This window comes from Harpegnathos saltator, unplaced genomic scaffold, assembly GCF_003227715.2.
Source record: "Harpegnathos saltator strain DR-91 unplaced genomic scaffold, Hsal_v8.6 scaffold9, whole genome shotgun sequence".
NCBI lineage: Eukaryota > Metazoa > Arthropoda > Insecta > Hymenoptera > Formicidae > Harpegnathos > Harpegnathos saltator.
In genome coordinates, this window is record NW_020230717.1 from 132738 (window position 1) to 145697 (window position 12960).

General features: G+C 49.4%; 1 protein-coding gene across 2 annotated transcripts in view; it reads right to left on the bottom strand.

The window, feature by feature from the left end:
- The window catches only part of LOC105180577 (uncharacterized), a 47399-nt gene that overhangs the window by 27754 nt on the left and 6685 nt on the right, over nucleotides 1-12960 (bottom strand). The gene's annotated exons all lie outside the window — the stretch shown is intronic.

Consider the following 12960-nt stretch of genomic DNA (forward strand, 5'->3'; position numbering starts at 1 on the left):
CCGCGTCAGACAACGCCACTGATCCGATATTAATCAAAAGTTTCATTTAAGAAACGGACTGATTCCCTGATTAGATTAGACGTTTGCGTGACATGATTATGGAAATGATTAATTACGTTATAAAAATAATCGCGCAAAATAAGAACTGAATTGCACGAGTACTGGAAAGAGAAAAGTGTCACTCGCGTGTGACAGCGGCTCTCTCTCTCTCTCTCTCTCTCTCTCTCTCTCTCGGTTTTACAAATTTTGCGTATATTTGGACATGCGAGTATATACATGTACGCGTATATGCCTATACACTTTCCTTTCTGGTTTGGTATACATTTATTTTATATTTTTTTATATTAATTTCCTCATTTTGCATATCAGTATTAATTATCTACTTTTTTCGTAAACTAATTTTTAATTTTCTTTTATTTTGTAATTTCTGCCTTCGCGCTTGAGAGGACTTTGTCCCAGAGCGCTCGATAAATGACGCTTCTCTCCCTCTCTCTCTCTCTCTCTCTCTCTCTCTCTCTCTCTCTCTCTCTCTCTCTCTCTCTCTATCTATCTATCTATCTATCTATCTATCTCTCTCTCACTCTCTCTCTCTCTCTCTTTCTTTCTATCGACTACGGAAGCGACTCTCCTAGGTGCATTTAATTGCGCCTCGTGTTTAATGAGACACGGCAGAGTCACAGAATCGCAGGATCAGTGACGACCACCGCGATGGTCAACGCGTTAAATCGAAATCCCGCGCATCTCTGGCGACTTCGCATCTCTCGTGAGTCCAACGACGTCTTCTTAGATCGTGATTAATCTCACGATTAATGACCCCTCGCTGGCGCGCGCTTTCCAGCTCGGTTTACTTTTGCTTTCGTCGACGCATGATTATCGCTCGGCTCGGAGATTAATGAAGGAGCGCAGAGATGCGCCTCAATGTGCGTCGCGCATCGCGACACATCGGGCTCGAGAGAGGAGAGAGAGAGAGAGAGAGAGAGAGAGAGAGAGAGAGAGAGAGAGAGAGAGAGAGAGAGAATCTTGATAACGATAAAACGAGGAGCTAACGGTACGCGCGAATGATTAGCACACTAACCAACATCGCAGAAGTCGCACGGAGACTTCTTCGGCTCCTCTGCCGGCTTATCGATCGCGCACGGCCAGCATCCTCGGAGAAAATTACGCAGCCGGCTTAAGTGGGATGCTTATAAATTTAATGGGGTGCGCGAGATAGTCTCCTCACCCTCCTCAATCTGCTGCCCGCCAGTTGACTCATCCTCACCGTCGCGATAACGCGAGGCGAACGAATAAAAAACGTATCCGGAGATTTCCTCCAAGCGGCCGTCGAGTCCAATAAAGAAAAAGAAGAAGAAAAAAACGTATAAACACGAGTATGTAAATTGTGACTCTACAAAATATTCTAATTCTAAAGATGCGCAACTCGGACGACAGCGGCCGTCTCGGAAGGAGAATTCCGTTAAAATAATTTCCTTTTCTACGATTCGCGGAGTCAGCGATGCGGCAAAAGACGCGTTTCGCGGTTCGCGAATCGCCGGAGGCATTCCTCGCGCTGTTGGCGATCCTCTCGCTCGCACGGTGTGCGAATCGTGAGAACCGGAACGCGTCGTCGACGAGCGGCGGAGAGCACCGCTGCGGTCCAGATACGTCGCGGTGGCGTCCGCGAATCTGGACCAACGAGCCGCGGAATTCCAGCAGTCGGCCGCGCTCGCTCGCGGTTCCTCCTGCGATGTGTGTGGACGATAAAGTCCCTCAATTTCTCCGCGAGACGACGTCGATCCGTCGCCGTCGGTCGCGCCACTGTTCCAGATCCTGCGCGCCATCGAATCCTCATTCGATCGCCCGCGGAAAAACACGGCCCGCGGTTTCTCTCCGCCGCCGCTCCCCTCGTCGCGCACAAATGAACCGTGCTGCGATTTTACCGCGGCGAATTTATCAGACCGTAAATGTGCTCACGCTGTCGTCGGCCGTCTCGTTTTGCGAACTTGTTTTTCTCCCTTTCGCGAAATCGCGCGCGCGACCGCCATTTTTTCGAACGGCTCGCTCGAGGATCGAGCAAATATCACGCCGGCCTGCTCCGTCTGGGATGTATATTATAATTGCGACGTCGACGCGAGATGTCAAGCAGCATACATGGAGAATTTCTCGTTAGACTCTCGAGTTGAGTCTTCGTGCTCTGTAATAAATCCGACATACCTTCCCGATAACCCGATGATAAAAGGACTCCGATCCCGGGAAGGGAAAGCGAAACTCCGGGGTTTTCATCGTAAGCCGCGTTCGGTATCTTTTCCCATTCCCGACTAGAAATTTTCATGAGGTTCACCTAACATTGATAAGGACTTAATAGGGTGAATGAAAGGTAATTCTAAGTAAGTAAGTCCTTATAATGTCCTAACGACGAATGAGTAAGGAAGACCTTTATAAGGTTATAATGATTGGGTTCACATTAGGACCTTAATGTACCAACCTAGTATATGATATAATATGGTTCAGTTAATCAGGTCCTTATCGGGATCTCATTCATTGTACCTAATATGATTTGCATTATCAAGTTTTAACAAAACAATTTTTGGGTGTCATTTCTAAATATAAAGGTGTTCGCATTGAAAAAATACTTCAAATCACTTGAATATATATGTAAAATGCCACAGAAACTATCCTTTTTTAGCAGTCAATAAATAGTTGTAAAATTAACGTGACACGCAACTTTTCTCTTTAACACTACTTTATGTCTTGTCACTTTGTGACACTTTATGATCTTATGATATTCATTTTATGTTTCTTTTCCGAAACATTTTACAAGTATGTACGTTCAAGCGATCTAAAATATTACTTCATGCAAATATCTTTTTACTTGGAAATGACATGAAAGAATTTTCAGCGTGTCATTTCTTACTTCTAATGTCATCATCCAATATATCCGTGGCGAGTAGTCAGGAGCCATCATTTGAAAAAGAAAACGTAATAAGGATTCCATAAGATAACTCAATAAGGATCTGACTATGAATTCTTACCAAGATCCTCATATCCACGCTGCGTTACATGACTTACTAGGACCCGATAGTATTACCTTATTGGGACCTGATATCCAAATGAGGTTAACCTGATCAGGACCATGGGATAAATTTCTAGTCGGTTTCGTATCTGGTAGCTGTGTGACTTCCATTTTCAAACGAACGCGCTTCCGCGTGTATTCGCTCAAAAATTCACCACACGATGCTGCATATTGTTGTTTCGTCCCGCGATTGTTTAACATTTTTACAGCAGCCGCGCTACACCGCCGGCGACGCGGTCCAGCACCGTACGAAGAACCGTACAACCTCGACGCAGCTTTAGCTACGACACTTCCTCCGCGTGTAACGTCTCGCTGGAGAAGCGCACTTTGTACTCCTCTGAGGCGGCAGGGGAGAGGGGGGGTCTCCGCGGTCTTCCGCGAGCCGGCTCAACGTCTCCGAGCAAGGTGAGCGCGGCGACGTGAACCTCCGCACGGCGCTTCCCGGCGCGTTTATTTTCTCATTATCTGGCGGACGGGCAACGGCGAGGGGAGGGGAGGGGCGAGGACGGGCGGGGAGACAGAAGCGCGCGCGCGCGCGCGAGGCGACGCGACGCGACGCGGCGTGACGGCGTCGGCGTGCGTATGCGCGTCCGCGTTACGCGATTTGCGCAAACGTCTTGATCGCGGCTCTATCAGGCGAACATAAGCGGTAAGAGCGCGACGAGCACCTCGCCAAGTTGTAGCGCGCGTATTCGCGCGCGCTGCGCCGCGCCGCGCGGATCCACGTGTGTCGCGGGCGTTGCACGCGTGCGTGCCGGACACGCGCGGCGCGGCGCGGCGCGTGTCACGTCGGCCGCGGCGACGCGAAGCACGCATTTCGTATGATCGATAAGCGCCGCTCGCGGGAAGCACCCGGGAAGAACTCCTCCATCGCGTCCGGAGGAGCGCGCGCACTCTTCCGTCTCCTCCTCTTCGTCCTTTCTCCTCGCGATTGCCGCGCGATGAGTCTCATGAGGTCTCGCGACCACCCCGGGTAAGGTTGCCAAGTCCAAACGTTAGAATTACCGGAGATTTCTTCTTTGGTTTAACAAACCCAAACCGGACCAAATAACCGGACAGAAATATTAATCATAACGTTACATTAAATACAAAGTGTGACGAGAATTTATTTACAATATTAATTTCCAAACGATTTTATAAACAAGATTTGATTGAACAAGATGATAAACTATTACTTTTTTAATGTATATAGAATGATGGATCGGCAGATCATCTACCAGATGGCTTTTCGTGGCGCTCGATCGATCGTTTGTAGGTGCTTGGAAACGGAGAAACGTTGCTAAAATCTGAACTCTCATTCCGTTGATTGGATATAACTTAAAAACCGGACATATCACGTCCGGTTTGACTTGTTAACACCGGACACTGGACAAGACTTCTGAAAACCTGACAATCCGGGTCAAAACCGGGCAGTTGGCAACCCTATCTCCGGGGCTTCCTGTTCTTTTCGCCGCTCGTCCGTCTCTACTCGCTTCTTCCTGGTGCAACGATTTCGCGCGGACGCTCTCCTCACGTCTCGCCCGCGGCTAATCGAATAACCGTTGCACTTTCGAGCGAAGCGTGCAGAACGAAATCTCTCTCGCTTTTGCTGCGGCTGCGGTGCACGTATGTGTGTGTGTGTGTGTGTGTGTGTGTGTGTGTGCGCGCGCGCACGCAAAGTATCTGACAAATGCAACGCGCGGTAAGAAGCTGAAACGGCCCTGAACTCGATACACGACGGCGCGATTTCGTTCGCCATTATAAAGCCATTACTGCGCGAGCCGCGCGCCGTTGCGTTAAAGCGTTGCGCAAATAGCGCGCGGCGATAAATTAATGTCATCAGGGACGTAGGAATTTTCGAGCTTTCGCTGCGTGCGCGGCGAGCGCGCGCCGCTATTTTGCAAAAAACCTACCGCGCGCATGCTGCCCTGTTACGGGTGTAACAATGTACCAACAATTGTAACTCCCCACGGACGGTCCGCGCCGCGCCGGTGTGCGTGGCTTGAAAATAGGTTTAAACAAATTGCACCGGCGCGGTATGACGCGCCGAAAGTAACGCGTGTAGAAAAGCTATATTTACAATACACTCGCAACGAGAGAGGGAGGAGGAGAAGGGAGAGACGCGTCGCAATGATTATCGCGCGCGAGTCTAGGGGTGAATTATTAAACAATGACAGACGCGAGGAGACTCGCTTTTGCGCAGCGCGAATAAAATCGTGAAAAAAATGGACAAAGTGCAGAGGACAAGCGCGATGCGTGCTCCTCATTAAGTGACGTCATATCGCGCTCGCGCGGCTTACGCGGATTTCATGAGAGCGACGGTCCGGCCCGCGCTTTAACGACAGATTAAAGTCGCCATGACACGCGTCTCGCGGGACGCTTTGTTTTCGCACGTGCGCGTCGTGATTATCGCGTCAGCTGACGCGCGAGAGAGACGCCTGCGATTGATAACCGCGACAAGAAGTCGCGAGAGTCGGGGGGCGAAAGGTGCGAGCGAGACGGAGGACACGCCACGTTACGTCGCGAAGGAAAGAGAGCGGTGCCGCGAATTAATCGCACCCGCGCGAGACGTTGCTCGAGCGAAGTTTAGCTCGAGAAAGGAAGACGACTCAGGTGGTGGATCTACCGATCCAAAAAAGATCACGTCGGAAATAGATCGCGCCGGAGGAGGACGGAGGAGGGGGGGGGGAGAGGCGAGGCGGGAAGGGACGACGTGTCTCGAGGAAGAGCGGCGTCTTCGTCCACCCTCAGCTTCGAACGCCGTCCTTCGCTTCGTACTTTCCTGGTGATTCTTCTCTTCAGAGGCTGATACCTATACGCACGCCCACGTGAGACGGAACGTAACAAGAGTACACGGACGGATAATTCCTCGCGGCTTCCTCGCTTGCTTGCTTTTCCACCCTCTCGAGCTGCGCGCAACAAATCGCGCGTGCGTCGCGCCCGCACAAAGAATCCCTCGCCCACGCTCGCCTCGCGCACAGTTATGCCTTATTTATGAGCGCGAGGCGTCCGCTCGCTCATGATGCTCGCGCTCCCTCGGCCGAGATTCGCGCCGCGGAATGGAACACGGAATTCTAAGCGGAATTCGCGGCGGCTGCTTCAGCTCTCCTGACGATTTCTTTCGGCCGTCTTGATTTATTAATCACGTTTAACGGCCGCGATCGCCATCGATACCGGCGCGCTGTGATACGCCGAGAGGAAAGCGCTCGGTCTCGTCGCAAGATTATGGCCGCTTTTGTGCTGGCTATGTTTTCTTCATATTTTGACGAAGAAAGAGTGTTAAACCGATTCTGAGGTCTCTCGAGGTCTGTCGAGCTGCGTCGTGTCTCAAGACGTTGTCGATCGAGAAATTCGGTGAACAAATTTCAAAGTATCTCTCCTAAATTTCGTGGCCTCTGAAGTCTCCGTTTCTCGATATGTCGAGCACAGATATGGAAACGGAAACTCTCGATAGACGACCGATCGCGGCCAAAAGCACCGCAATTTATGCTTCCATAAATTCTCAGCGTATCTTCATCGTGTCATAAAGATAAGAAACAAGGTGCACGTTCGAACGTAAACGCGAAATACTTTCGTGCGAGGAGGAGGAGGAGGAGGAGGAGAGCGAGTAAGACAAGCGGGAGGAGGAGCAGAAGGAGGAAGAAGGAGGATGCTGCCGCTGCGTTGTGACCCGAGAAACGGTTCACCCCTCCCCCCTCTCCCTGATATATTGCCTAGATACTCGCATTGTACGCTGCACTGATCTACGAGCCAATCCGTATTATCTGGCGGCGGAGAATTGGAGCGATCTAGCCGATCGGCGAGAGCGCAGCTCGAAGCTGAAGAAGCGTCTCGCTCAGGCGAGATTGAGAATCGTGACTGGTTAATACGAGGCATCGCGATGCCCGGCAGAATTTTCGACGACTCGCATCCGGGTATCGCGATGTATTTATTGGGCGCGATGGAAGCGCGGCTGGAATAAGGGAGGTCGCTTAGATCCCCGAGGGATTCCCCTGGGCGACTCTCCTCTTCCTTCGCATCGATCAATTGGGACCGGCGACTTTCCCAGAGATCTTCCCGATTTCATCGGGCGGACTCGAATTGAAAATTTGGCCACTCGTGAAAAAACGGAGTATCGCGTCCTGCTGAGCGGCAGGATCCGGCGCGGCGGCGAGAATCGCGAGCAACCGCAGGATAGCTGCATTTTTGCACGGCGAAGGGGAGGGGGATCGCTTTAATCTACCGCGCGTTCGAGGGAATTACGCGGGCAGGGCATTGTGAGCGCGATAAGTTATCCGCAGCGGTGGCGCGGAGCCGAGAGGTCCTGATTTATCGGGAGTATCCCTCCTGAAGATGAGGGCATGTTCGCCGGGAAACGTGACTCGTTAATCGGCACCATCTCGCCCGGTTATTTTATCCGGTTATTAACCAGCCGTGAAATGAGCGGGAATACTATAAATACTTGGGGGATTATCCGCGGAGAAGGGAAGTCCGACTCGAGCCTGAGCATCCAGTCGGGAATGAAGATTAGAGTCTCTCCCTCCTTCCCTCTCTCTCTCTCTCTCTCTCTCTCTCTTTCTCGATCCCGAGATAAGATAGGATTTTCCAATTTAGTCGCTTCTTTATTACACGCTAGGTGTTGCAAGCTCTTTTCCAGTGGGACGGGGGGAAGGGGGGAGGAGAACGAGGAGAGATAGAGAGGCTCGTTCGGCAAAAATAACAGGTGAGATAAGCACTTTGTTATCTTATGTACTTAGCGCGCGACGCGTCTTAGCGCGCATTCCGCGGGGTACCGCCGAGCGAAATGGCGAATTAACGGAAGAATTATATACGGCGTCGCGCGCTCGAGCGACTGAAATCGAATGAAATCCGTTTTCCTGCGAACGCTTCGCGCCGCGAGAGCGCGGACGTCAAGCGGTGAGAGAGAGAGAGAGAGAGAGAGAGAGAGAGAGGGAGAGAGGGAGAGAGAGAGAGAGAGAGAGAGAGAGAGAGAGAGAGAGAGAGAGAGGGAGAGAGAGAGAGAGAGAGAGAGACACGTTCGCGTATACCGTTCGCGCGACAGTTACAATAATCGGCGATTTGCATAACACGTCCTCATTACCGAAAACCCGCCGCGGCGCGGCGCGGCGCGGAGAAACGGTAAAGACGCGTTGTGCGCCGCGGGGGGAGGGAATGAAAGGACCCGTCGGCTCGTGGGATTTTGCGAAAACGCACCGAACGGCGGAAACAACGTCGCGCTCATTGTCCCTCGCCATCTCTCCTTTTTGCCGCCCTCCTCCTCCGGCTTCCCTTTCCCCCTCTTCCACCCACCGAACAAGAAGATCCTTCGCGAGTCTCAAGTATCTCCTATTATGCGAGGCTGCGTATAAAGGCACAAAAGCCTGTCACACCTGACAATACGTCTCTCCACGTCGGGAAATAGAAGGAAGAAGGTGCAAACAAAGTACAAGGTCGTTATCCTCCGACTGAGCGAGCAGCACGAGCGCTAAATGGGAGATTCGGGGCGAGCGAGCGAGCGAGCGAACGCGAAGGCTGAGTACATCATTTATAAAGTTCCCCTGAAGTACCAAGTCGTATTCAAAGTGACCCGCCACATAATTCATGAACTTGCCCTCTTCGCGCCGCCGAACTCCTTAATTAGCAGGGTGACTCTCGTTAAGTGCTTTTGCTATTAATTCGCCGCCCGTCGTCAGCCGGAGTCAGCTGTGCCCGATATTGCAATTGGCTTTCGGCGATGCGAGAGAGAAGCGGAGTTTCACTTTTCACAACCCGCTCTCGTCTCCTCGGATCATCTCTCCCGACGCGCGCGTCTCCCACGGGAATGAAAGACGCGCGCGCGCTCGTTAAAGCGCGTGGAGCGCGTGTTTCTTTAATAAACGTCGATTGAGTGAATGAGCCTTCGGCCGCCGCGCCAATTAAACGGGCCGCTTTTAATTTAGTTCTTAACGAAGCTAAACGCGCGCGGCTCATCGTCGACGTCGCGCAACAATGGATAACGGTCATCGCGCCGAACGAGCGCGTGTTCTCGCTGCGTTTCCTATTGCGTTTCCTAGTGCGTCCGATGCCTATGGTATTGCGGACGCCAAGTTGATACGCCAAGTCGATGACACGAAGAGAGAGAGAGAGAGAGAGAGAGAGAGAGAGAGAGAGAGAGAGAGAGAGAGAGAGAGAGAGAGAGAGAGAGAGAGAAAGAAAGAGGACGGATCGACGCCCATTCACACGCGTGCGTCGACGAAGACGCAAATAAGGCGCGACGAGGTGTCGCATCGACGAATGAGATTTTAACACATTGCATGCGGGAAACATACTTTTACGTTTTTTGCAGTCTGTCACTAGAGCGCGGGTCACGTAAAAGTACGTATTTAGTAGATTTGTGCCGGAGAGCGGGTACCTTATAAATACGATGGGCATTGTAAGTGGGTATGATGTTTGTGTTGCTAGGCAACGATTTCCATAGTTTCCTTCTAGAAGTTTGGTTTGTCGAGTTATGAAAAAATATTTTTGAATAAATAGTAAAATTAAAAATTGTCTATTTTCCTTTCATTTTTAGTTCACAATTCTATATTTACTTATTAAAAAAAAAATGTCGTTTCTTTTTAAATAATCGTACAGCATATATTTAAATGTAAAATAAAAAAATGTTTCGTTGAGAAAAACGAAGTAGTTATCGATTTATTGCGATTTTACTGAATGACCAAACTCCCGCGAAATTCACGAAAAATCGCCCGCTACACGCGTAAGTCCGCGAAATATACCCGCATGCAATGTGCTATAACACAACTGTCGCGAGTTCGATCGACGTGCGCGCTTTGTCGAAACTAAATAAACTGAACTGTACGTTAAATGAATTAAAACTGCATAAAGTTAACAGAACCATGCGTTTTATACGCGCAACTCAGTATCATCGAATTTTTCCAATTTATATAATCAGATTTCTGTTGCCATGCGCTTTATATTTCTAATGGACACGGTCGCAGAGGAACTTAAAACAATAAATAGACATTTCTGCATGACGTTTTTATTTTTTTTTTCAAAAACCCGTCACTTCCGGTTGTGATGTAACGACCGCGTCGACTCCGCTGTTGCATTCATTTCTAAGTATAGTTAATGACGAAGACTATCGCAGCATGTCGCACTTGAGAAGACACTACACTAGGAAAAAAAATTTAATATCTCTAACAAAACTGTTTAGTTGAGACATTTTTTAATAGCAACCAAATATTTGATTTTATATAACAAAATATTTAGTTGTCTTAACTAAATATATTTTTCTGCTTTGTTCTCTGGATCAAATGATTTTGTTCTTAGACTTCATATATAAAAATTTAGCATTTGTTATTTTATCCATAAAAGTTACATAATAACGAAATATTATTTTATATTAACTAAAATAATGCCCAATGGATACTATTTTGTCTCTTTGTGCACTAAAATTTAGATTTTATATATTAAGAAAAAATTTTAGTATTTTTAACAAAATTCATATAGTTAAAGCTTTTTGGTTGCTATAACAAAAGTATTACATTATACGAACAAACCGTAATCAAACGAGATATTTGTTTACAGGAACTAAACAGTTTTGTTGGGCATATATTAACCAAATTATTTTGTTGTTACAACAAAATTTTGGTCCACGGAAAACGTATAACGAGGTGAAAGTGTGTCCGTCGAAAACGGCGCACAGAGTGTCACGCTCGCCAGTCGAGAATCTGGATGAATTTGCGTTCGAAACGCGATCGAAGTGACATTATTCAGACCTCGCTTGTGCGACACTTGTGCGATCTTCGTTTCCCTTTAAGTTCCGCAGATGTTTTCCAACCATCTTCGTAAATACTTCCCTCGCTTCTGAATAAATATCGCGTTATACTAACACGTCCATTAGCCTCCCGATAACCCTCGCAAATGGGCCGTTCATAAGCGTTCGGCCACGAGCAAATTGGCCGGATGCCGGCGATGACGGTGGCTATGGTCGCGGTTTCGATTCATCGATTCGCGTATATACGGCGGGACGCGGCGACAAGCGCGATTGCGCAACGAAGCGCGCAATTATAGCGCGAATGAATGCCGGGGAATCAATTAGGAACGAACGCGACGAGCGAGCAGGAGGGAGGAGAAAAGGAAGACAGAGACGGAGGGAGGAGAGAGAGAGAGAGAGAGAGAGAGAGAGAGAGAGAGAGAGAGAGAGAGAGAGACACGATCGACTTAACGCGGCTTCGTTACACGACAGCTATTATCAGCTCGTTATATCACGTACGGTTATCGACCCGTGATGTCCTGTGGGTTTAAATGCCGCAACCTTATTTAACGTCGCCTTTACGTCGGCGCCTCTAGTCCGGTGGCTATTTTTAATTAAATGTTAAGGTCGCCCTTGGCACGCGCTATAGCCGGGGAAGGCTCGCACACTTGAGGTGTATGTACCTCAAAAGGCGATCGCTACATCGATAAAGAACACTTTCTGCATCTAATCCAAGCAATGATAAAAAAAAGATGGAAAAAAAGAAGATGAGAGAGAGAGAGAGAGAAAGAGAGAGAGAGAGAAGAGAGACGGATAATGAACGCTAAGTGCTCCGGCGATTATTTCGCAGCGCCACTTTCGTCGCAATAATAAGAGCAGGACGCGCGAATTATAGAGTCGCTCTTTAGCCGCGACCAGAATTAATCATGAGAGCGGAGAGAGATAGAGAGCGTTTAGCACGAGAGAACGCGTAATTATCCGGTTAGGGAATTTTTGTAGAAACAACGGCGCGAGACACATCCGGGCGTATCTTGTGCGCGCGGAACGACCGGAATTAATCGGCCGTCGGCCATTTATGCATTAATCATCGGCTATTAGTATTCGTTCGGCACGTCTTTATCAGGCGCGGGAAAAGCAACGAGTTAAATTGAAGAGCTCCCAGAGGAGAGAGGCCGCTCTTGGAGAGGCGTCTCGAGCACGTCTCGACTAGCTGTCGACCGGTTCCCGATCGCGCGTATCATTGACTCCTTGAACCTTGAAGTTAGTCATGCTTCTGTGACCTGCGTGGGACAAATAGAATAAAAACAGACAAAACAGAAGTGGCAGTCGGTCTGCAGCGAATAGAGAAGATACGCGAAGAGAGAGAGAGAGAGAGAGAGAGAGAGAGAGAGAGAGAGAGAGAGAGAGAGAGAGAGACAGAGAGACAGAGAGACAGAGTTTTTCTGTTTCCTATCTTTTCCGCGGAAAGGGAGAAATAGAAAAAGTCGTCGCGTCCGGGGAAAAGTCAGGCCATAGAGCAGACAATTCGTGAATATTTCTCGAGGGAAACTTGGGACCTGCCGCTCCTCGAGAGTCCTCTCGGACGAAACGTCACCGAGAGTGAATTTCCTTCGCAATTAAGGTCGTCGAACGGTAAAATCGCGAACGATCCCTGAGACCGGGCGAGATCGTCGATCCGGAAAGTGGGAGTCGTAAAGCGAGCGGAAGTGCGTCGCCCTCATGTCACATGTCCCTCGTGAATTTTCAATTCCTTAATTGGCCGACGCCACCGGTGTGATTAATGAAGTCTATTATTACGGTCGAGCGACACCGACGCGGCGCGGCGGAAACTCGATTCGCGCGCGCGGTAACCATACGCGCTCCTTTTCGCGTGCCAACCACCTGTCGACCGGTTCCAACGAGACGGTCCATCTACTTGGTCCGTACGATATTGCGAATGTGATCGGCGACATACATTTAATATTCCCCGGCTCGCTAATTAACAATTTCTACCAATTTCTTTCTTGCCTTGCGACTCACCAGCCACTCGAGACGAGCTAAAAGTGCGCGTATGCAAGTGTGTCGTTACCGAGGAGGAGGAGGAGGAGGAGGAGGAGCAGGAGGATGGTTGCGGAGTAGTCTGCATGGGCAAAAAGTTTCACGTGAACTCGGCGAGATTCTAAAGCGATCTCTTTCAGAGCGGTCACGTGTGACGCTCGTCGAGGTATGATAATGC